The following is a 23,400-nucleotide window of genomic DNA, read 5'->3' as shown; positions in this document are numbered from 1 at the left end:
CAGATATAGGAGATTCTGAATAATCATACATTAGAGGTTATGATCCTTTATATTAATTCATCATGAGCAAATTAGCCTTTTCCTATATTCGGTAGGTACTGTTTACATACCACATACATATAATTTTCCCAATTTAAAGTAACAGTTTTTCTCAAATAGTCCATTATTGTTATTTCCCCCCCAAACAAGTTACCCCTGATGAAGTCGATAAGACGAAACGCGTTGGGTTTGTCAGTCAGAGAATCACAACCTAGTCTGTAAAGATACACCCTGTCGAGCTCGCACCTTGCAAAACGTGAGGGGATATCTAGATTCCACCTTACAAACATGTTGGCTGTGTACTCTTTTAGTTGCATTTTATTGACACAATTTTATACTTTGAACTGTGTATACATTATTAAAATAACTTTTTACTAATTGGCCTGTTGGCCTCTTGTTTGGGTGACTATTTGGTGAGGGGTGTCTGTTACAGGTCCCCAGATTTAAATACCCTCCATTCTACATTCCGACGAAAATAACGCTGGAAGAACTGTGTAATTACATTCCACTTTAGCGCACTTGTGAATTTGTGTTTATTCTTGTATGCTTTTGAGGTCTCCCAACAAAGATCTCTCCCGTGGTGCCGCTTCCAGGTTGGCGTGAGATAAAGATACTACTGTGTATATATATATATATATATATATATATATATATATATATATATATATATATATATATATATATATATATATATATATATAATACACACATTAATAGACCACTGAAAAAAAACATAATAATGGATTTATTGTATAACACATTTCAATATTTTGCCATGCATTCTATTCAAACACCCTACTCACTGATCTATTTGATCCTACATAAAAACTGTGAACACTATACGACACTACTGGTACTTTGTTAAAATAAAATGATCAGCATTGCAATTAAGCAGACCTATGTAGTGTGCAGCCACACATCCAATCTCTTGCAGCCACATACTACATAGATCTGCTCAGCTGCAATGCTGATCATTTTTATACAAAGTACAAGGTAAGATTCAAATAGTTACAATTCTCTAGCCTAGAATTATCTACCTTTCTATACAAGGGCAGATAGCTCAATGAATAGATTGTGCGACTGCAATGCCACAGGCAATGGGTTTGAATCCCGAGTATGTCAGCATCTTGAAATGTAATAAACGAAGGTGTGACTGAATACCAAAGAAATCTCAAGTTAAATTCATGAATGTTGTATAAGTATTAGCGACAGAAGGATTCAGGGTAGGAGACGGGCGGTCAGGAGATGCTGGGCTTCAAAAAGGGGGGAAGCTGCAAGTGAAAGTAATTACAACAGATAATTGGCAACTGCCGCAACAGCGCCCCCTACCCTCCAACGCTATGGGGGTCATTCTGACCCGTTCGCACGCAGCGGTTTGTCGCTGCGGTGCAAACGGGTCTGGAATGCGCATGCGCGGAGGCCGTACTGCACACGCACTGCGTACGCGCGTCGTTGCCCGGCGACAGGGGTCGCCGGGTTATGTCGCGGCCATTGAAGAAAGCGGTCGCAGAGCCGACCGCAAGAAGATTGACATAAAGAAGGCGTTCCTGGGCGTCACCAGATTGTTTGGAGCCGTTTTCGAGGAGTGGTGAAGAAAACGGAGGCGTGTCCAGGAGGGCGGATGTCTGATGTCAAAGCCGGCCCCAGCATCGCTGAGATCGTCGCACAGGGTAAGTATATCCAGGGCTAGTCTTGTTCTGCTTGAAATTGTTTTAGCTTACCAGGGTTGCACAAGCGACCGCAGCCCTGCTAAGCTAAAATACACTCCCCCATAGGCATGGAGTAGTTGATTGCAGCAGCAGCAAAAAGTTGCTGGCTGCGATCAACTCGGAATGACCACCTATGTGCGGTGTCCCTCCACACACACCTAGTTACGGACTTGCATCTCCACCAAAATGTCTACCCCGTCGAATACAGGCGATAGGTAGACCTTACATACTTTAAAAGAAACATGTTAATGCAATTTCAGTTGCTGTCTAAGTATCGTACATTTGTCAACACAAGAACTATTTTATAATGATTTGAGATGTCACTGTCAAGGCACAACAGCTTTATTGGATAATATACGGTATGACTTAATGTTAGTTCTCTTCCTTCAATACGTGTTTTCTTTTAGTTTCTTAGGATTGCCACTGCCTTCGGTTCTGTCTCTTTTGGCAAATATCCAGCTCTGTGTGAGCAAATTCACCGTCTCTGCCCAGACCTGTTTAACACAACATGTAGAACTTTCCTTCAAGGAAAATAATTACAGCCAAAGAAAGACAAGTAGGAAAACTGACAGGATCAGGCTTGGAGGCAGGCGGGGAAGTGAAATCTCTCTCTCGCTCTCTGGCACCCAGGGCATACATTCCTGTCATGGCCAGAAAATACACAGCCTGGATATTTTTTAGCTATGTAAACGTAAAGATTTGGCCTGGGGTGTTTTCAGACCTAGCACACCTTACTCATTTAATGACTATTTTTTTCTCTTTTCTGGAACCTCTAAGAAGAACCAGGTGTGTTCTTACCTAAGGCCTGCACGTGTATGTTAGAGGTTTCCTGAGCCCTATTTGCAAACCATCAAAAATACTTAAAATTGATGTCACTAAAAAACAGGGAATTGCCAGAGTGATCACTTGAAAAAAAATACACATTATTTGGCCATACAATGTTTCTTTGCCCGATTGCAGAGTAACAGCCACCATATTACTTACTGCTGAGTAAAATTATAATCAATTTTTCAGTATGGAAATAAAAAGTTTTCTTTGCCATGCTAACAAATGTATAACAAAGTAATCCTTTGGCACTGACTACATTTATTTTGCTTACAGGAAAAGAAAAATTAGGGTCATTGCAAAAGAAATTATTTAGCAAATTATGGACCTCATTACAGTTGGATCGCAAATCACATCCAACCGCAATAATTACAATGACGATGGGCCTGTCCTGCACATGCACCCGCATTTACCGTTTCCAAGGCAGAGACGGAGCATTGCAGGGGCGGCGGCTTCCAAACGGGGTTGTGGGCCTCCTGCCATCGCAGCCAGGCTGTGCCAGCAGGAGGCTTCCCTAATTTCTGCGGCCAGGCACTAATTGCGGTGCGATCGCATTTAGTGCGGGTCGCAAATGGGTGGCAGCGATTAGCATGCAGGGCGGCCCTGCCCTGCAATGGGTCTGCGGCCTTGCGCTCCGCGGATAGTGGCAGGTGGGGAGATTAACTTGGGTGGTACACCTCTCAAACCATAACGCAGGTGTCCTTAGGCGAGCTCAGGGAGGACAGAAATGTCCTGTGGTGCAAAAGGGCTGATAAAAAGCAGAATTTGCAATTCTTACTGGACGGGGTACAATGGACCTTATTCAGCTTCAGTTTCAGTTTTGCTATTTTAGCAAAACTGCAACTGGCTGCAATCACATGCTTTGTGGAAGCCCTCCTGACATCGCTGATTTGTGGAAGCCAAGCTGCATTTTTCGGGTCACAGCGGCCGCCCCGAACCTGCCCCGTTTCTGACAACACGCCCGCCCAATGCCAAGTCAACACCTCCGCGTCACCGCCCCATGAACGCCTCTGCCTATCAATCAGGCAGAGGCGTTCGCATAAGTGAGATGTGAACGCACCCCACTGTGTGCATACGCGCAGTACGCCTGCTGCGCGGCCACACTGAGCATTAATAGTTCAGTATGGGATCCATACTGAATAAGGCCCTATGTCATTTAGTAAAGCACAGTAGTTAGAAATTGGGGAGCACGGACACATTTTAATTCCTGCTCAACTTTGCACATCAGTATAAATAGGTCAGGGCTTATCTGAAAAGTAGGAGGAATTTAACAGCAGGATAAATTGTGCCTATCTATATCATTTTGTTTTTGAACACTGCACAGCACTATGGGCCTGACAGGAAAGCAAAAAAAGCACGTAACTTTAGTGTTTTTAAACAAAAATGTATCTTGTCAGTGGCGGTTCAAGAGGTGGGGCCGTCACTGTGTATAATGCAATCAAGCACTTGCAGTAATCAGGACTAAGGGGGTGTGAGAAAGTAAGATCTATTTCTAACAATTATCTAAAATGCCAGCGCTAATATAAGTTCGCAAGGCGCATCTTATTACCATATACGATAAAAGTGTGCTGTACGTTGCAAACACTACATCCCTTAAGAGAAAACAAGTACACGCACACATTTCTGAGTTCCAAAGCTCATTGATGTATATATACTTGATATTAAAAGGATATGTATACAATATAGCACATGTACAGTATATATATAGTTACATGGTTACAATTTACACAGGAAGCAGTTATTACAAACTAATCCATTACAGCCAGCAATACATCACCATATTTGCTCAATGCACCCTCCGCTCCATCTCTCTCTCTCTCTCTCTCTCTCTCTCAGCAAAAACAAACAGGAACTGGGCAGACAGCATCTCAAACAGCACCCAGGAAAAACAGGAAGCTCTTTTGTCTGGGATCAGTTATACACGGTATGTTGGGGGAGTATAGGTCTTCTGTTTTTGGTCCAGGGGAGGGAACTGTCTCATTCATGATGAGTCATTGGTCAGTTCATATGCAAGCCTTGAAGACATCAAAAGGGTTGGCCTCTGGTTTCCGCCCACACATGCTGTCTTTTGTTCTCTGTTGAATTGTCGCTTCATATTCATACATTCAATCATAACTAATTGTTGCAAAGAGCTACAACTTAACCACAGGCATCAAATGAATCCACTCATTTATCTGATTACTTTGACACCAAGCACGACATGTTTATCTTACTCCACTCCAACAATACACATACATGACGTTATACTCCATTATATAATTTTAAACCTTATAATGTCTAGTGCTTGATATGTTTAATTTATGTGCTGTATGAAATATGTGTTGAATATATCTTCGTGGCATGTCTGTGCTAATGCGTATGTTACCATATATTGCTGTGCACGCTGTGCGTATTCGCAAGCATAGCGACTCATAATGTGTGGAGTTTGTATGTTCTCTCTATGTAATATTTTTGACTTCAACAGGTGATTCAGAGGCGATCACTGCAATGGCAGCGATTGCACTCTGAAGGCTTTTGTGGAGTGCGCGCGCACACCCAGTAAACCCCAGTGAGATGCTAAAAGCATCTCACCGGTGTGATCGCCTCTGCCTGATTGACAGGCAGAGGCGGTTGCGGGGCGAGAGGGGGCCTGCCAACAGTGTTAGGACACTGTTGCTGCTGGGCGGTCCGGACAACGCAGGCCTGTTTGGACCGTTGCGAGGACGGGCCACAGCTGCTGCGTGATTTCACATGCAGCCGCTGCAACCCAGGATGCAGCGGGACACAGCAGGTAGCCGCTTGCCAGCGCAGCTAGGCTGTGCCAGCATGGAGATACTTGGCGGGTGCGAGGGAAGGCAGGGCCTGACATGCGAGGAGGACTAGCTTAGCATCCCTCCTCATGTCAGGGAAGCTGATCATAGATGTCCTAAATTTAGCACATCTACGATCAGCTCTGAATCACCCCCTAAGTAATGAAATAGAATACTAACAGAGGCCTAACCCCGTGTCTTGATTCCCCTGGCCAACTCCAGTCCTCAGGGAGTTCTAACAGTGCATGTTTTCCAGATCTCTGCACATATATCTCTCCCCACACTTATCTTCTTCCATTCAGACTGGGACTACCAGGCGTCTGATTCATACTTGCCTACTCTTCCTGTTCCTGCGGGAGAAAACCAATATTTTGGGGAGTTCCCCGCACCCATGTTAGAATGGGCACCCCTCTTGTATCCCACCCACTTCCTAGAGAATCCCACCCACTTCCTAGAGAAGTGAGCAGAATAGTCAGAATAATATGGGAATCCAAGGAAGGGGTGGGGCCTTATGACTCATTCCTATGACAGTTGAGTCATTTGGCTCCGTCCCTAGACAAATATGCACAATTTGCATCAATTTCCCTGTGAGGGGACGGGGCCTAATGACACAATTAGCGTGGCCCTGCCCCTGTCACCGCCCAGGCATCTCCTGGAGACATCTTCAATGTATGTAAGTATGGTGTGATTACTAATTACTCTGTACCCTTCAATCCAGAAAGTGTGGCTGAAATTGAGGATATGGAGGGAGGGACACATTGCTTTTTTTTAACACACACCCAAAAGTGATGCATTTGTAAAAATAGTCACAACGGGGTATACAGTATTTGTAATTAAGATTTCTTATCACCCAAATGACAGCAAGAAGAAATCTTTTTTTACTGGAATCAGTAAGAAGTAAGGTGATCGTTTACGCTATGGCTTTACTCTGGGTTCAGACCCCGGCACAGCTACTGCGCATGGGGGTCATTCCGAGTTGATCGCACTTAGCAACTTTTTGCTGCTCGTGCGATCAACTAGACGCCGCCTATGGTGGAGTGTATTTTAGCATAGCAGGGCTGCGATCGCGTGTGCAGCCCTGCTATGCAAAAAAAGTTTTCTGCAAAACAAGACCAGGGTCAGACTTACCCTGTGCAATGGATCCATCGACGAAGGTCCCGGGACTGACGTCAGACATCCGCCCTCCAAACGCCTGGACACGCCTGTGTTCGGATCTCCACGCCCGGAAAACAGTGAGTAGACGCCCTGGAATGCCTCCCCGCTGACAGTCTTCTTGCGATCGCGCAAGCGATCACTTTCTTCTTTCTTCTGGCCGCTGCCCGGCAGATTTCAGATCTCTCTCCCGAAAAGTATATCACTGCCCATCGTGGCTAATTCTATCTGAAAATGGCACTAGCTATTGAGGCCAAGTTCCATAGAGCCAAGCTTGGTGTGAAGGGGGTTGTATAGCTCGATGTACACTGGCTAGACTATCGATATGAGAGAGATACGTTGTATAATCAGAATATCACATTTCCTAAAGAATTATTGTGGTGGTTTTTGCCTCGGCCACATTGTCCAACGTGGGACTCCGGAAAGGAAAGAGATAAAATATGGGCGCTGTGGGCCCCCCTGGACCCAGTAGCCTGTGTGCACCGCACAGATTGCACCCATTATAGAAACGCAAATGTCATAAGGTGCTTTAATAGGTGCATGATGTCTCTTTACGGAAAGTACACATGGCTTGCTGAGCTTCAATAAGGCAAAGTAACTTAAACTGAAAAATATTAAAATGACCCACCAAAATGTGTTGAAATATGTGTGTACTGTTGGCGGTGGTATGACAGAGTAATAGTACTCACCAGCGGAGCTTCCAAATGACAGGGCAGCCCAATGCGTGTGGTGGTTTATTCAGCAGTAAGCTGGTTGTACAGCCATACTCACAGTGATTCATGTAATACCCCGTTCAGATTGCAAATGTCGGGTCGCACCCGAGGATTGGAAACGGGTCCTTCCCAGGTGCAACCTGGCATTAGACCCTTTCAGACTGGATTCCCGACCCGGCAATATGCCGGGTCGGGTTGCCGTTAGGGGTGGGGATGGAGCCAGCATAGGAGGCAGGTGCGGAGGCGGCGTTGGAGACAAGATCATCTCAGCGCCGCGTCTCTCTATGCTGTGAACGGGTAACGGGTCACATCGACCTGGGTAACCCGTTCACACTGCGCCTGACCTGGTAATAACCAGGGAATAACCCTTCTTTATTCCCGGGTTGAATTACCGGGTCAGGCGACCCAGGTATTCGGCAGTGACCCGTTTACACTGCATAGCAACCCGTGTCTACCCGGCAAAATACCGTGTTATTTGTACAGTGGGAATGGGGTATGACAGACCCTCAGCATGGAGCTGGGCTTGAGTAGATCATACAGAACATCAGCCGGTGTCTATATAGAAGTAGCAGTGTGGAATGCAATGTAATCGCTGGGTCTCACTGAGCCGGGGCGAACATGTGCCTGTCTCACTGTGACGCTCTAACACATTGACCAGATGGCACACGCAAGAGCAGAACACAAAGCGACAACCTTCTTGGTAAAATAATTGATGCCTCCGCTCAGGAGCATCATAGTGTAGTGTCCTAGGAATGCAATCAATTTGCCAGCTGTCGGGATCCCGGCGGTCAGGATACTGACGCCGGAATCCCAACATCCAACAATGCCAATAGCCGGAGTCTCGGCGCACGGGGGCTATTCCTACTCGTGTCCACGACACCCACAGTGTGTCGGTTACATCCTTATATATGACTGATGTTTTGTGTCTAATAAATGGTTGAACTCTTTTTATAGCCAGTGCATGTCCTTATACTTTCTTATATAATTTGCTATGTATGTGTATATAAAAGCCCACTTATTGTTAGATCTATATGTTTTTATGGTTTAGGTGTATGTTCCGTATTCCCAGTATTCACCTTTTGGGTCCTATAGATTTAGACTATTTCTAATGTTATACAGGGCCTAGGTATCACACAGAGAATATTTAAAAATCCGAACAATCCCTGTCCCAATGGAGTTTACGATCTAAGGGCCTAATTCAGTATTGATTGCAAATTCTCCTAATCAGCAGAATTTGCAATCCTTTTGATAGCATGCTGGGGGCCACCCATCGCAGGGCAAGGCAGCCCAGAATGCTGAACGTCGCCTCTCCCTGTTCAACAAGCAGAAATTGCGATCACATGGCAATTTTAGTTTGTTAACAGAAATTAAGGTTGCCTCCTGCCAGCGCGGCAGATATGTGTGATGTCACGCAGCCACCGCAATCACGCCCCCATTCACGCTGGCACCCCCCCCCCCCCCCCATTTTCTAGCCACTCCCTGCAATGCTCCGTCTCCGCCCTGGAAATGGAGCATTGCCGGCCCCCACCCTGTGACTTCCTCTGCCTGATTGAGGCGATCGTATTTTCTGCACCACCACCCCCCCCCCCCCACCCCCCCCCCGACAGGCAGCATCTTTTTGGTCATTTTTGCGGTTGGATCGCAAAAATATACGCAGGCATTTGCTGCCTGTCGGGGGGGGGGGGGGGGGGAGCGGTTGGGGGGGGGGGGGGGGTGCAGAAAATACGATCGCCTGAATGAGGCCCTAAATTCTCTAATACACAAACACATATACTAGGGTTAATATGGGCAGAAGTCAATTTATCAATACTGTATATTTTTGGAATACAGGAGGAAACCGGAGCACCCCGGGGAAACCAATGCAAACACACGTAGAACATACAAATGCCACAAAGATAATTAATGTTCTCTAATTAACTGTAGAAAAAAAAGAGAAATTAAGTGGCTTTATTTTAGCAATGTCTCCATTTTTAGAAATGTTTCCAAAGATGCATATTGCTGCGCCCCAGGGGTGCTTTCCAAGAATGCTTTTACACAATAGGAATTGACCAAAAATATTTCCATGGAGTGCAGGAGTTCAGGCCATTGGCTTGAATCCTGCCAGTTGCAGAGCGGATTTTACGCTGGAGCTTGGAGGAAGCCTTCTGGGTGGAATGGGTTAATAATAATCTAACCCTGCAGCCAAAATTTAATTAAAAGATTGTATCATTTGATAGTGTACCCTGTCTGAACCTGCCCTGCTTGGAGGAAAAAAGGTATTTATTTTAAGTCATGTTTCACCAGACCTGTTATTTTTTTTAGAAGCACCTTGACTGGAAGTAAGTAATAACATCTATAAGTCAAAATAAAGAGTTTCCATACCCCAGAGGGAGGGCTGGTTCGGGACAGTGAAGACAGAGAGGATCTACAACCTGGAAAGAAACTTTTGGAAAAAAGCGATTTGGTTGAGTAATCGTGCAGAGATGTGTTTAAACAATGCAGTTAGTGGATTAATTATTCTGAGTAAATACAAATAGGTTATAGGCAGTGCTTAAAGTGGTCCTAGAGAGGTGGTGGAACTCACCCCCACCCCCTCTCCCCCAGCGCCCATACAATAAAGGGATTACTCGCGCCGCAGTCACGTGCCCAAAAAAGGGGCATGGTCTCAAAAAGAAAGGGACGTGGTCACGCAAAAGTATCTCCAATTAAAATTATGCCGCACAGTAGCACAATGTGATACCTTATTCATGTTATGACTAGATATGTGCACCGGACATTTTTCGGGTTTTGTCTTTTGGTTTTGGATTTGATTCCGCGGCCGTGTTTTGGATTCGGACGCATTTTGGCAAAACCTCCCTGAAATTTTTTTTTGTCGGATTCGGGTGTTTTTTTTTCAAAAAACCCTCAAAAACAGCTTAAATCATAGAATTTGGGGGTAATTTTGATCCTATAGTATTATTAACCTCAATAACCACAATTTCCACTTATTTCCAGTCTATTCTGAACTTCTCACACCTCGCAATACTATTTTTAGTCCTAAAATTTGCACAGAGGGCAGCACAAACACCTGGCCCATCTAGGAGTGGCACTGCAGTGTCAGACAGGATGGCACTTAAAAAGATTGGCCCCAAACAGCACATGATGCTAAGAAAAGAGAAAAAGAGGTGCACTGTGGTCGCTGGACAGCTAAGCTAAGCGACACAAACACCCCAATATCACAGGAATTATTCGTTCTAATCAATGGTATTATTGGTCCAAATCACTGGAAGAAAATGACAAAATCACAGGAATTATTCATTCTAATCAATGGTATTATTGGTCCAATTCACTGGAAGAACATGACAAAATCACTAGAATTATTTGTTCTACTCAATGGTATTATTGGTCCAAATCACTGGAGGAAAATGGAATGGATTGATACTTGCAGTGACAAAGACCTGCAAGATACAGCAATGGCCTACTGTACAACTATATACTGTTAGTCACCAAAATGCTGCACTGTAATACTAGAAGCTATAGAAAAGTATATATATTATTGTATATATCAGTACAGACAGAGTGGTGTAACTGTGACCCATGTGTCCTGACAAGCAGTATAGAAGCTATAGAAAAGTATATATAATATTACTGTATATCAGTACAGAGTGGTGTAACTGTGACACATGTGTCCTGACAAGCAGTATAGAAGCTATAGAAAATAAGAAAAGTATATATATTATTGTATATATCAGTACAGACAGAGCAGTGTAACTGTGACCCATGTGTCCTGACAAGCAGTATAGAAGCTATAGAAGCTATAGAAAAGTATATATAATATTACTGTATATCAGTACAGAGCGGTGTAACTGTGACACATGTGTGTCCTGACAAGCAGTATAGAAGCTATAGAAATTGATTTAAAATTATTGTATATATCAGTACAGAGCGGTGTAACTGTGACACATATGTCCTGACAAGCAGTATAGAAGCTATAGAAAAGTATATATAATATTACTGTATATCAGTACAGAGCGGTGTAACTGTGACACGTGTCCTGACAAGCAGTATAGAAGCTATAGAAAATAAAAGTATATATATTATTGTATATATCAGTACAGACAGAGCGGTGTAACTGTGACACATGTGTGTCCTGACAAGCAGTATAGAAGCTATAGAAAAGTATATATATTACTGTATATCAGTAGTAGTACAGAGCGGTGTAACTGTGACACGTGTCCTTACAAGCAGTATAGAAGCTATAGAAAACTATATATATTACTGTATATCAGTAGTAGTACAGAGCAGTGTAACTGTGACCCATGTGTCCTGACAAGCAGTATAGAAGCTATAGAAAAGTATATATAATATCACTGTATATCAGTACAGAGCGGTGTAACTGTGACACGTGTGTCCTGACAAGCAGTATAGAAGCTATAGAAAAGTATATATAATATTACTGCATATCAGTACAGAGCGGTGTAACTGTGACACATATGTCCTGACAAGCAGTATAGAAGCTATAGAAAAGTATATATAATATTACTGCATATCAGTACAGAGCAGTGTAACTGTGACACATGTGTCCTGACAAGCAGTATAGAAGCTATAGAAAAGTATATATGTTACTGTATATCAGTAGTAGTACAGAGCGGTGTAACTGTGACACGTCTGTCCTGATAAGCAGTATAGAAGCTATACAAAAGTATATATAATATTACTGTATATCAGTACAGAGCGGTGTAACTGTGACACATGTGTCCTGACAAGCAGTATAGAAGCTATAGAAAATAGGAAAAGTATATATATTATTGTATATATCAGTACAGACAGAGCGGTGTAACTGTGACTCATGTGTCCTGACAAGCAGTATAGAAGCTATAGAAAAGTATATATATTACTGTATATCAGTAGTAGTACAGAGCGGTGTAACTGTGACTCATATGTCCTTACAAGCAGTATAGCAGCTATAGAAAACTATATATATTACTGTATATCAGTAGTAGTACAGAGCAGTGTAACTGTGACCCATGTGTCCTGACAAGCAGTATAGAAGCTATAGAAAAGTATATATAATATCACTATATATCAGTACAGAGCGGTGTAACTGTGACACGTGTGTCCTGACAAGCAGTATAGAAGTTATAGAAAAGTATATATAATATTACTGTATATCAGTACAGAGCGGTGTAACTGTGACACATATGTCCTGACAAGCAGTATAGAAGCTATAGAAAAGTATATATAATATTACTGTATATCAGTACAGAGCAGTGTAGCTGTGACACATGTGTCCTGACAAACAGTATAGAAGCTATGGAAAAGTATATATGTTACTGTATATCCGTAGTAGTACAGAGCGGTGTACCTGTGACACGTGTGTCATGACAAGCAGTATAGAAGCTATACAAAAGTATATATAATATTACTGTATATCAGTACAGAGCGGTGTAACTGTGACACATGTGTCCTGACAAGCAGTATAGAAGCTATGGAAAAGTATATATATTACTGTATATCAGTAGTAGTACAGAGCGGTGTAACTGTGACACGTGTGTCCTGACAAGCAGTATAGAAGCTATAGAAATGTATATATAATATTACTGTATATCAGTACAGAGCGGTGTAACTGTGACAAATGTGTCCTGACAAGCAGTATAGAAGCTATAGAAAATCAGAAAAGTATATATATTATTGTATATATCAGTACAGACAGAGCTGTGTAACTGTGACTCATGTGTCCTGACAAGCAGTATAGAAGCTATAGAAAACTATATATATTACTGTATATCAGTAGTAGTACAGAGCGGTGTAACTGTGACTCATGTGTCCTGACAAGCAGTATAGAAGCTATAGAAAAGTATATATATTACTGTATATCAGTAGTAGTACAGAGCGGTGTAACTGTGACACATGTGTGTCCTGACAAGCAGTATAGAAGCTATAGAAAAGTATATATAATATTACTGTATATCAGTACAGAGCGGTGTAACTGTGACACGTGTCCTGACAAGCAGTATAGAAGCTATAGAAAAGTATATATAATATTACTGTATATCAGTACAGAGCGGTGTAACTGTGACCCATGTGTCCTGACAAGCAGTATAGAAGCTATAGAAAAGTATATATATTACTGCATATCAGTAGTAGTACAGAGCGGTGTAACTGTGACACGTGTGTCCTGACAAGCAGTATAGAAGCTATAGAAAAGTATATATAACATTACTGTATATCAGTACAGAGCGGTGTAACTGGGACACATGTATCCTGACAAGCAGTATAGAAACTACAGAAAAATATATATAATATTACTGTATATCAGTACAGAGCGGTGTAACTGTGACACATGTGTCCTGACAAGCAGTATAGAAGCTATAGAAAAGTATATATATTACTGTATATCAGTAGTAGTACAGAGCAGTGTAACTGTGACACGTGTGTCCTGACAAGCAGTATAGAAGCTATAGAAAAGTATATATAATATTACTGTATATCAGTACAGAGCAGTGTAACTGTGACACATGTGTCCTGACAAGCAGTATAGAAGCTATAGAAAAGAATATATATTACTGTATATCAGTAGTAGTACAGAGCGGTGTAACTGTGACACATGTGTGTCCTGACAAGCAGTATAGAAGCTATAGAAAAGTATATATATTATTACTATATATTAGCACACAGCGGTGTAAATGTGACACATGTGTCCTGACAAGCAGTGTAGAAGCTATAGAAAAGTATATATATTACTGTATATCAGTAGTAGTACAGAGCGGTGTAACTGTGACACATGTGTGTCCTGACAAGCAGTATAGAAGCTATAGAAAAGCATACATAATATTACTGTATATCAGTACAGAGCGGTGTAACTGTGACACGTGTCCTGACAAGCAGTATAAAGCTATAGAAAAGTATATATATTACTGTACATCAGTAGTAGTACAGAGCGGTGTAACTGTGACACATGTGTGTCCTGACAAGCAGTACAGAAGCTATAGAAAAGTATATATAATATTACTGTATATCAGTACAGAGCGGTGTAACTGTGACACATGTGTCCTGACAAGCAGTATAGAAGCTATAGAAAAGTATATATAATATTACTGTATATCAGTACAGAGCGGTGTAACTGTGACCCATGTGTCCTGACAAGCATTATAGAAGCTACAGAAAAGTATATATATTACTGTATATCAGTAGTAGTACAGAGCAGTGTAACTGTGACACATGTGTCCTGACAAGCAGTATAGAAGCTATAGAAAAGTATATATAATATTACTGTATATCAGTACAGAGCGGTGTAACTGTGACACGTGTCCTGACAAGCAGTATAGAAGCTATAGAAAAGTATGTATAGTATTACTGTATATCAGTACAGAGCGGTGTAACTGTGACACGTGTGTCCTGACGAGCAGTATAGAAGCTATAGAATAGTATATATACTACTGTATATCAGTAGTAGTACAGAGCGGAGTTACTGTGACACATGTGTGTCCTGACAAGCAGTATAGAAGCTATAGAAAAGTATATATAATCTTACTGTATATCAGTACAGAGCGGTGTAACTGTGACCCGTGTGTCTTGACAAGCAGTATAGAAGCTATAGAAAAGTATATATAATATTACTGTATATCAGTACAGAGCGGTGTAACTGTGACACATGTGTCCTGACAAGCAGTATAGAAGCTATAGAAAATTATATATAATATTACTGTATATCAGTACAGAGCGGTGTAACTGTGACCCATGTGTCCTGACAAGCAGTATAGAAGCTATAGAAAAGTATATATATTACTGTATATCAGTAGTAGTACAGAGCGGTGTAACTGTGACTCATGTGTGTCCTGACAAGCAGTATAGAAGCTATAGAAAAGTATATATAACATTACTGTATATCAGTACAGAGCAGTGTAACTGTGACACATATGTCCTGACAAGCAGTATAGAAACTACAGAAAAGTATATATAATATTACTGTATATCAGTACAGAGCGGTGTAACTGTGACACATGTGTCCTGACAAGCAGTATAGAAGCTATAGAAAAGTATATATATTACTGTATATCAGTAGTAGTACAGAGCGGTGTAACTGTGACACATGTGTGTCCTGACAAGCAGTATAGATGTCATGACTAAGGTTTTGTGAACCCGGTGTTAGTGAAGTCTGTGCAGGCGACTGGAGGATTATATGAATACTACCACTGACCTGGTTTGGGACTGTTGTGGACTCTGGGTTTCTTCCGGTGACTGGGAAGAGGAACCGCAGCAGAGATGGCCGAATCTAGGTTCTCCTCATGCAGGATTAGGTCGGCAGACAGGAGGCATGCTGAAGGTCTCCTGAAAGACAGAACTGGAAAGGCACTGATGAATCAGTGAAGAATACCAGGTATAATTGTGCTAAAGGGCACGGGGTGCTTGGAGACACTGAGGTGCTTGCGGACACTGAGGTGCTTGCGGACACTGAGGTGCTTGCGGACACTGAGGTACGTGGAGGCACTGAGGTACGTGGAGGCACTGAGGTACGTGGAGGCACTGGGGTGCGTAGAGGCACTGGGGTGCGTAGAGGCACTGGGGTGCGTAGAGACACTGGGGTGCGTAGAGACACTGGGGTGCGTAGAGACACTGGGGTGCTGAGGCACGGAGGTGCTGGAAGCACGGAGATGCTGAGGCACGGAGGTACTGAGGCACGGAGGTACTGAGGCACGGAGGTACTGAGGCACGGAGGTACTGAGGCACGGAGGTGCTGGAAGCACGGAGGTGCTGAGGCACGGAGGTGCTGAGGCACGGATGTACTGAGGCACGGATGTACTGAGGCACGGATGTACTGAGGCACGGATGTACTGAGGCACGGAGGTACGGAGATGCTGAGTCACGGAGGTACTGAAGCACTGAGGGGCTGAGGCACGGAGATGCTGAGGCACGGAGGTACTGAGGCACGGAGGTACTGAGGCACGGAGGTACTGAGGCACGGAGGTGCTGTGGCACGGAGGTGCTGGAAGCACGGAGGTACTGAGGCACGGAGGTGCTGAGGCACGGAGGTACTGAGGCACAGAGATGCTGGAAGCACGGAGGTGCTGAGGCACGGAGATGCTGAGGCACGGAGATGCTGGAAGCACGGAGATGCTGGAAGCACGGAGATGCTGGAAGCACGGAGATGCTGAGCCCTGGAGATCCCAACTACAACAGTAGTAAAACTGAAACACGACAGCTGTGGTTTTCAGTGGAGAACACGGAATTCAGTACTGTGCCTTTAAGACGAAACATTGCAGCTGTACCTTTACATTGAGACTCAGGGAAATGGTGAAATCAAATGGCAACACACAAGTAAACCAAACGGTAACAAGGGAACAGAGTTTCCACAGGAACTTAGGTACAAAGGTTACCTTTAGGGAGCTCAGCTTAAGACCCACACAAGGCTGTATGTGACACAAGGAACTGGCCCAGATTCCAGCTCAGCCTCCTGATTTATACTTCCTGGTCCTTGATGATTGGTGGGCAGGATTAGGTGATGTCACTGTCATGTGACTACTCTAGCCAAGGCTGTGATGTAGAATGAGGCCTAGCAGGCCAAGAGAACACTGAAGCCTGGACTTCTGCAAAACACAGGATGCTTGCTTTTAGATTACTGAATTCAGCCTCACACAGGAGATCACCACAGGTGGAGCTGATTACCTATTACCTCTCAGGCAGAGAACTCAGGAAAACTGACAAGCTGTTTAACTCCGTGAGTGAAAAGACACAGGATCCAGGACAGATGGCAGGGGTAAGTCACCAAATATAAAACCTACAGTCAGGATTGTGACAGTATCCCCCTCTTCAAGGGTGGACTCCGGACACCCATCTTGAATCTTAGAGGAACTTGAGAAATTCATACAGAAGAATTTAGGACCTTCGTTGATGCAGATTCCAAAGGTTTAGGACTAAATTCTTTAACTACAGCGTTACTGAAAGTCTGTAAGTCATGGAACACAGGATCATTACTCTCAAAGAGCATGTTGGCCCACTCCAAAGCTCTTCCTCTGAATGCCAGGAACAGATATCGAGTAACGTTGGAAAGAGTTACTGCACCTGAAGGATCAGACTCCATCCGAGAGAGAAATTGTTCAACCAGAGCGGCATATTGCAATAAATCTCCATCAAAGTAAATAGGTGGAAAACCATCAGACGAAAGCTTAGAGGATGAAACTGAAGAAAGCTTTGGCTGGACGAGTAGGACTGGATTGGATCCGAGGATACTTGAATTGGCTGGAGCCAAAGGAGACGGACCAGGCTGGTCCTGGAGTATTGATGGACCGGCTGGAACCGGAACGGACTGGCCAAGCTGGGCCTGGAGTATTGCTGGACCGGCTGGAACCGGGACGGACTGACCAGGCGGAGCCTGGAGTATTGATGGACCGGCTGGAACCGGGACGGACTGACCAGGCAGGGCCTGGAGTATTGCTGGACCGGCTGGAACCGGGACGGGCTGAGCCCTTTCTTCACAGGGCTGGGCCTGGAGTATTGCTGGACCGGCTGGAACCGGGACGGACTGACCAGGCAGGGCCTGGAGTATTGCTGGACCGGCTGGAACCGGGACGGGCTGAGCCCTTTCTTCACAGGGCTGGGCTGAGGCAAGAGCCCCCACTTCACGGGGCTGGGCTGAGGCAAGAGCCCCCACTTCACGGGGCTGGGCTGAGGCAAGAGCCCCCACTCCACGGGGCTGGGCTGAGGCAAGAGCCCCCACTCCACGGGGCTGGGCTGAGGCAAGAGCCCCCACTCCACGGGGCTGGGCTGAGGCAAGAGCCCCCTCTTCACGGGGCTGGGCTGAGGCAAGAGCCTCCTCTTCACGGGGCTGGGCTGAGGCAAGAGCCCCCTCTTCACGGGGCTGGGCAGCACTCTGTAGAATCTCTGGCTGGGCAGCACTCTGTAGAATCTCTGGCTGGGCAGCACTCTGTAGAATCTCTGGCTGGGCAGCACTCTGTAGAATCTCTGGCTGGGCAGCACTCTGTAGACTCTCTGGCTGGGCAGCACTCTGTAGACTCTCTGGCTGGGCAGCACTCTGTAGACTCTCTGGCTGGGCAGCACTCTGTAGACTCTCTGGCTGGGCAGCACTCTGTAGACTCTCTGGCTGGGCAGCACTCTGTAGACTCTCTGGCTGGGCAGCACTCTGTAGACTCTCTGGCTGGGCAGCACTCTGTAGACTCTCTGGCTGGGCAGCACTCTGTAGACTCTGGCTGGGCAGCACTCTGTAGACTCACTGGCTGGGCAGCACTCTGTAGACTCACTGGCTGGGCAGCACTCTGAAGACTCTCTGGGGCTGGGCGCTCTGAACCCCTCACTGGGGCTGGACGCTCTGAAGACGCCCCTCCTGGGGCTGGACGCTCTGAAGACGCCCCTCCTGGGGCTGTGGACACGGACTCCTCTGTGACTGTAAATGGCTTGAACATTCTTCTCTGGACACCCAACTTGGGATAAGGTCTTTTAACCACCGGACCCCAGTCATAAATTTGAGTCTCTCTCAGAAGAGTAGCCTTCTTGATACCCCCGTCAGCAGCAGAAGGATCGGATACTGTGGATGACTTATAGTCATGAGCACTATGATACTGAGATTTGTCACTATTACCTGGCTTGCGAAGAATGCAGTCTTTAACAAAATGACCAGAATTTCCACAGTAAAGACAGAGATGTAGCTCCTTACGCCGCTGACGTTCAGCTTCAGAGAGCTTGGGCCGTGGATAGCTCTGATGAAAAACTTTCCCTTGCGCAGAGGAAGAGACTCTATTAACTGGATGGGACAAAACAGGATCAACAACGTTGGTAGTATTCCTGAGGAGATCAGGCATCACAGAGAGAATACTAGGCAAAAGTTCTTGTAACTGTAGTAACATCTGGTAGAAAATCTGCAGTTGGTCAGGAGTCTTAGAGCAGAAGGTCATAGAATCTCTGGAGGACGAATTCCGCTGCAGACACTGTGCCAATCGATGCTGAGTCGACTCCAGACCTTCCAAGCGTCCTGCAATATTGCTTAGGAGGTCATGCGTCAGACAAACACTTTCGGCCGGGTCCATGTGGCCAGTTCCTACTGTCATGACTAAGGTTTTGTGAACCCGGTGTTAGTGAAGTCTGTGCAGGCGACTGGAGGATTATATGAATACTACCACTGACCTGGTTTGGGACTGTTGTGGACTCTGGGTTTCTTCCGGTGACTGGGAAGAGGAACCGCAGCAGAGATGGCCGAATCTAGGTTCTCCTCATGCAGGATTAGGTCGGCAGACAGGAGGCATGCTGAAGGTCTCCTGAAAGACAGAACTGGAAAGGCACTGATGAATCAGTGAAGAATACCAGGTATAATTGTGCTAAAGGGCACGGGGTGCTTGGAGACACTGAGGTGCTTGCGGACACTGAGGTGCTTGCGGACACTGAGGTGCTTGCGGACACTGAGGTGCTTGCGGACACTGAGGTGCTTGCGGACACTGAGGTACGTGGAGGCACTGAGGTACGTGGAGGCACTGGGGTGCGTGGAGGCACTGGGGTGCGTAGAGGCACTGGGGTGCGTAGAGGCACTGGGGTGCGTAGAGACACTGGGGTGCGTAGAGACACTGGGGTGCTGAGGCACGGAGGTGCTGGAAGCACGGAGATGCTGAGGCACGGAGGTACTGAGGCACGGAGGTACTGAGGCACGGAGGTACTGAGGCACGGAGGTACTGAGGCACGGAGGTACTGAGGCACGGAGGTACTGAGGCACGGAGGTACTGAGGCACAGAGGTACTGAGGCACAGAGGTACTGAGGCATGGAGGTGCTGGAAGCACGGAGGTGCTGAGGCACGGAGGTGCTGAGGCACGGAGGTGCTGAGGCACGGATGTACTGAGGCACGGAGGTACGGAGATGCTGAGTCACGGAGGTACTGAGGGGCTGAGGCACGGAGATGCTGAGGCACGGAGGTACTGAGGCACGGAGGTACTGAGGCACGGAGGTACTGAGGCACGGAGGTACTGAGGCACAGAGGTGCTGGAAGCACGGAGGTACTGAGGCACGGAGGTGCTGAGGCACGGAGGTACTGAGGCACAGAGATGCTGGAAGCACGGAGGTGCTGAGGCACGGAGATGCTGAGGCACGGAGATGCTGGAAGCACGGAGATGCTGGAAGCACGGAGATGCTGGAAGCACGGAGATGCTGAGCCCTGGAGATCCCAACTACAACAGTAGTAAAACTGAAACACGACAGCTGTGGTTTTCAGTGGAGAACACGGAATTCAGTACTGTGCCTTTAAGACGAAACATTGCAGCTGTACCTTTACATTGAGACTCAGGGAAATGGTGAAATCAAATGGCAACACACAAGTAAACCAAACGGTAACAAGGGAACAGAGTTTCCACAGGAACTTAGGTACAAAGGTTACCTTTAGGGAGCTCAGCTTAAGACCCACACAAGGCTGTATGTGACACAAGGAACTGGCCCAGATTCCAGCTCAGCCTCCTGATTTATAGTTCCTGGTCCTTGATGATTGGTGGGCAGGATTAGGTGATGTCACTGTCATGTGACTACTCTAGCCAAGGCTGTGATGTAGAATGAGGCCTAGCAGGCCAAGAGAACACTGAAGCCTGGACTTCTGCAAAACACAGGATGCTTGCTTTTAGATTACTGAATTCAGCCTCACACAGGAGATCACCACAGGTGGAGCTGATTACCTATTACCTCTCAGGCAGAGAACTCAGGAAAACTGACAAGCTGTTTAACTCCGTGAGTGAAAAGACACAGGATCCAGGACAGATGGCAGGGGTAAGTCACCAAATATAAAACCTACAGTCAGGATTGTGACAATAGAAGCTATAGAAAAGTATATATAATATTACTGTATATCAGTACAGAGCGGTGTCACTGTGACACATGTGTCCTGACAAGCAGTATAAAGCTATAGAAAAGTATATATATTACTGTATATCAGTAGTAGTACAGAGCAGTGTAACTGTGACACATGTGTGTCCTAACAAGCAGTATAGAAGCTATAGAAAAGTATATATAATATTACTGTATATCAGTACAGAGCGGTGTAACTGTGACCCATTTGTCCTGACAAGCAGTATAGAAGCTATAGAAAAGTATATATATTACTGTATATCAGTAGTAGTACAGAGCGGTGTAACTGTGACACATGTGTCCTGACAAGCAGTATAAAAGCTATAGAAAAGTATATATAACATTACTGTATATCAGTACAGAGCGGTGTAACTGTGACACATGTGTCCTGACAAGCAGTATAGAAACTACAGAAAAGTATATATAATATTACTGTATATCAGTACAGAGCGGTGTAACTGTGACCCATGTGTCCTGACAAGCAGTATAGAAGCTATAGAAAAGTATATATATTACTGTATATCAGTAGTAGTACAGAGCGGTGTAACAGTGACACATGTGTGTCCTGACAAGCAGTATATAAGCTACAGAAAAGTATATATAATATCACTGTATATCAGTACAGAGCGGTGTAACTGTGACACATGTATCCTGACAAGCAGTATAGAAACAACAGAAAAGTATATATAATATTACTGTATATCAGTACAGAGCGGTGTAACTGTGACATATGTGTCCTGACAAGCAGTATAGAAGCTATAGAAAAGTATATATATTACTTTATATCAGTAGTAGTACAGAGCAGTGTAACTGTGACACGTGTGTCCTGACAAGCAGTATAGAAGCTATAGAAAAGTATATATAATATTACTGTATATCAGTACAGAGCAGTGTAACTGTGACACATGTATCCTGACAAGCAGTATAGAAGCTATAGAAAAGAATATATATTACTGTATATCAGTAGTAGTACAGAGCGGTGTAACTGTGACACATGTGTGTCCTGACAAGCAGTATAGAAGCTATAGAAAAGTATATATAATATTACTGTATATTAGCACACAGCGGTGTAAATGTGACACATGTGTCCTGACAAGCAGAGTAGAAGCTATAGAAAAGTATATATATATTACTGTATATCAGTAGTAGTACAGAGCGGTGTAACTGTGACACATGTGTGTCCTGGCAAGCAGTATAGAAGCTATAGAAAAGTATATATAATATTACTGTATATCAGTACAGAGCGGTGTAACTGTGACACATGTGTCCTGACAAGCAGTATAAAGCTATAAAAAAAGTATATATATTACTGTATATCAGTAGTAGTACAGAGCGGTGTAACTGTGACACATGTGTCCTGACAAGCAGTGTAGAAGCTATAGAAAAGTATATATAATATTACTGTATATCAGTACAGAGCGGTGTAACTGTGACCCATGTGTCCTGACATGCATTATAGAAGCTATAGAAAAGTATATATATTACTGTATATCACTAGTAGTACAGAGCGGTGTAACTGTGACACGTGTCCTGACAAGCAGTATAGAAGCTATAGAAAAGTATATATAATATTACGTATATCAGTACAGAGCGGTGTAACTGTGACACATGTGTCCTGACGAGCAGTATAGAAGCTATAGAAAAGTATATATATTACTGTATATCAGTAGTAGTACAGAGCGGTGTAACTGTGACACATGTGTGTCCTGACAAGCAGTATAGAAGCTATAGAAAAGTATATATAATATTACTGTGACCCATGTGTCCTGACAAGCAGTATAGAAGCTATAGAAAAGTATATATAATATTACTGTATATCAGTACAGAGCAGTGTAACTGTGACCCATGTGTCCTGACAAGCAGTATAGAAGCTATAGAAAAGTATATATATTACTGTATATCAGTACAGAGCGGTGTAACTGTGACCCATTTGTCCTGACAAGCAGTATAGAAGCTATAGGAAAGTATATATAACATTACTGTATATCAGTACAGAGCGGTGTAACTGTGACACATATGTCCTGACAAGCAGTATAGAAGCTATAGAAAAGTATATATATTACTGTATATCAGTAGTAGTACAGAGCGGTGTAACTATGACACATGTGTGTCCTGACAAGCAGTATATAAGCTACAGAAAAGTATATATAATATCACTGTATATCAGTACAGAGCGGTATAACTGTGACACGTGTCCTGACAAGCAGTATAGAAACAACAGAAAAGTATATATAATATTACTGTATATCCGTACAGAGCGGTGTAACTGTGACACATGTGTCCTGACAAGCAGTATGGAAGCTATAGAAAAGTATATATATTACTGTATATCAGTAGTAGTACAGAGCAGTGTAACTGTGACACGTGTGTCCTGACAAGCAGTA

General features: G+C 44.4%; 1 long non-coding RNA gene across 3 annotated transcripts in view; it reads left to right on the top strand.

The window, feature by feature from the left end:
* Positions 1-23,400, top strand: part of LOC135058138 (uncharacterized) — a 139,558-nt gene that overhangs the window by 17,071 nt on the left and 99,087 nt on the right. For all 3 annotated transcript variants that reach the window (XR_010244630.1, XR_010244629.1, XR_010244628.1), the window contains exon 3: positions 4,410-4,497. This is a non-coding gene — a long non-coding RNA (uncharacterized LOC135058138). The remainder of the gene's footprint in view (positions 1-4,409; positions 4,498-23,400) is intronic.

Source organism: Pseudophryne corroboree, chromosome 3 (genome assembly GCF_028390025.1).
Source record: "Pseudophryne corroboree isolate aPseCor3 chromosome 3, aPseCor3.hap2, whole genome shotgun sequence".
NCBI lineage: Eukaryota > Metazoa > Chordata > Amphibia > Anura > Myobatrachidae > Pseudophryne > Pseudophryne corroboree.
Note: the sequence above shows the minus strand (reverse complement) of the source record. Positions and strands in the feature narration are given on the sequence as shown.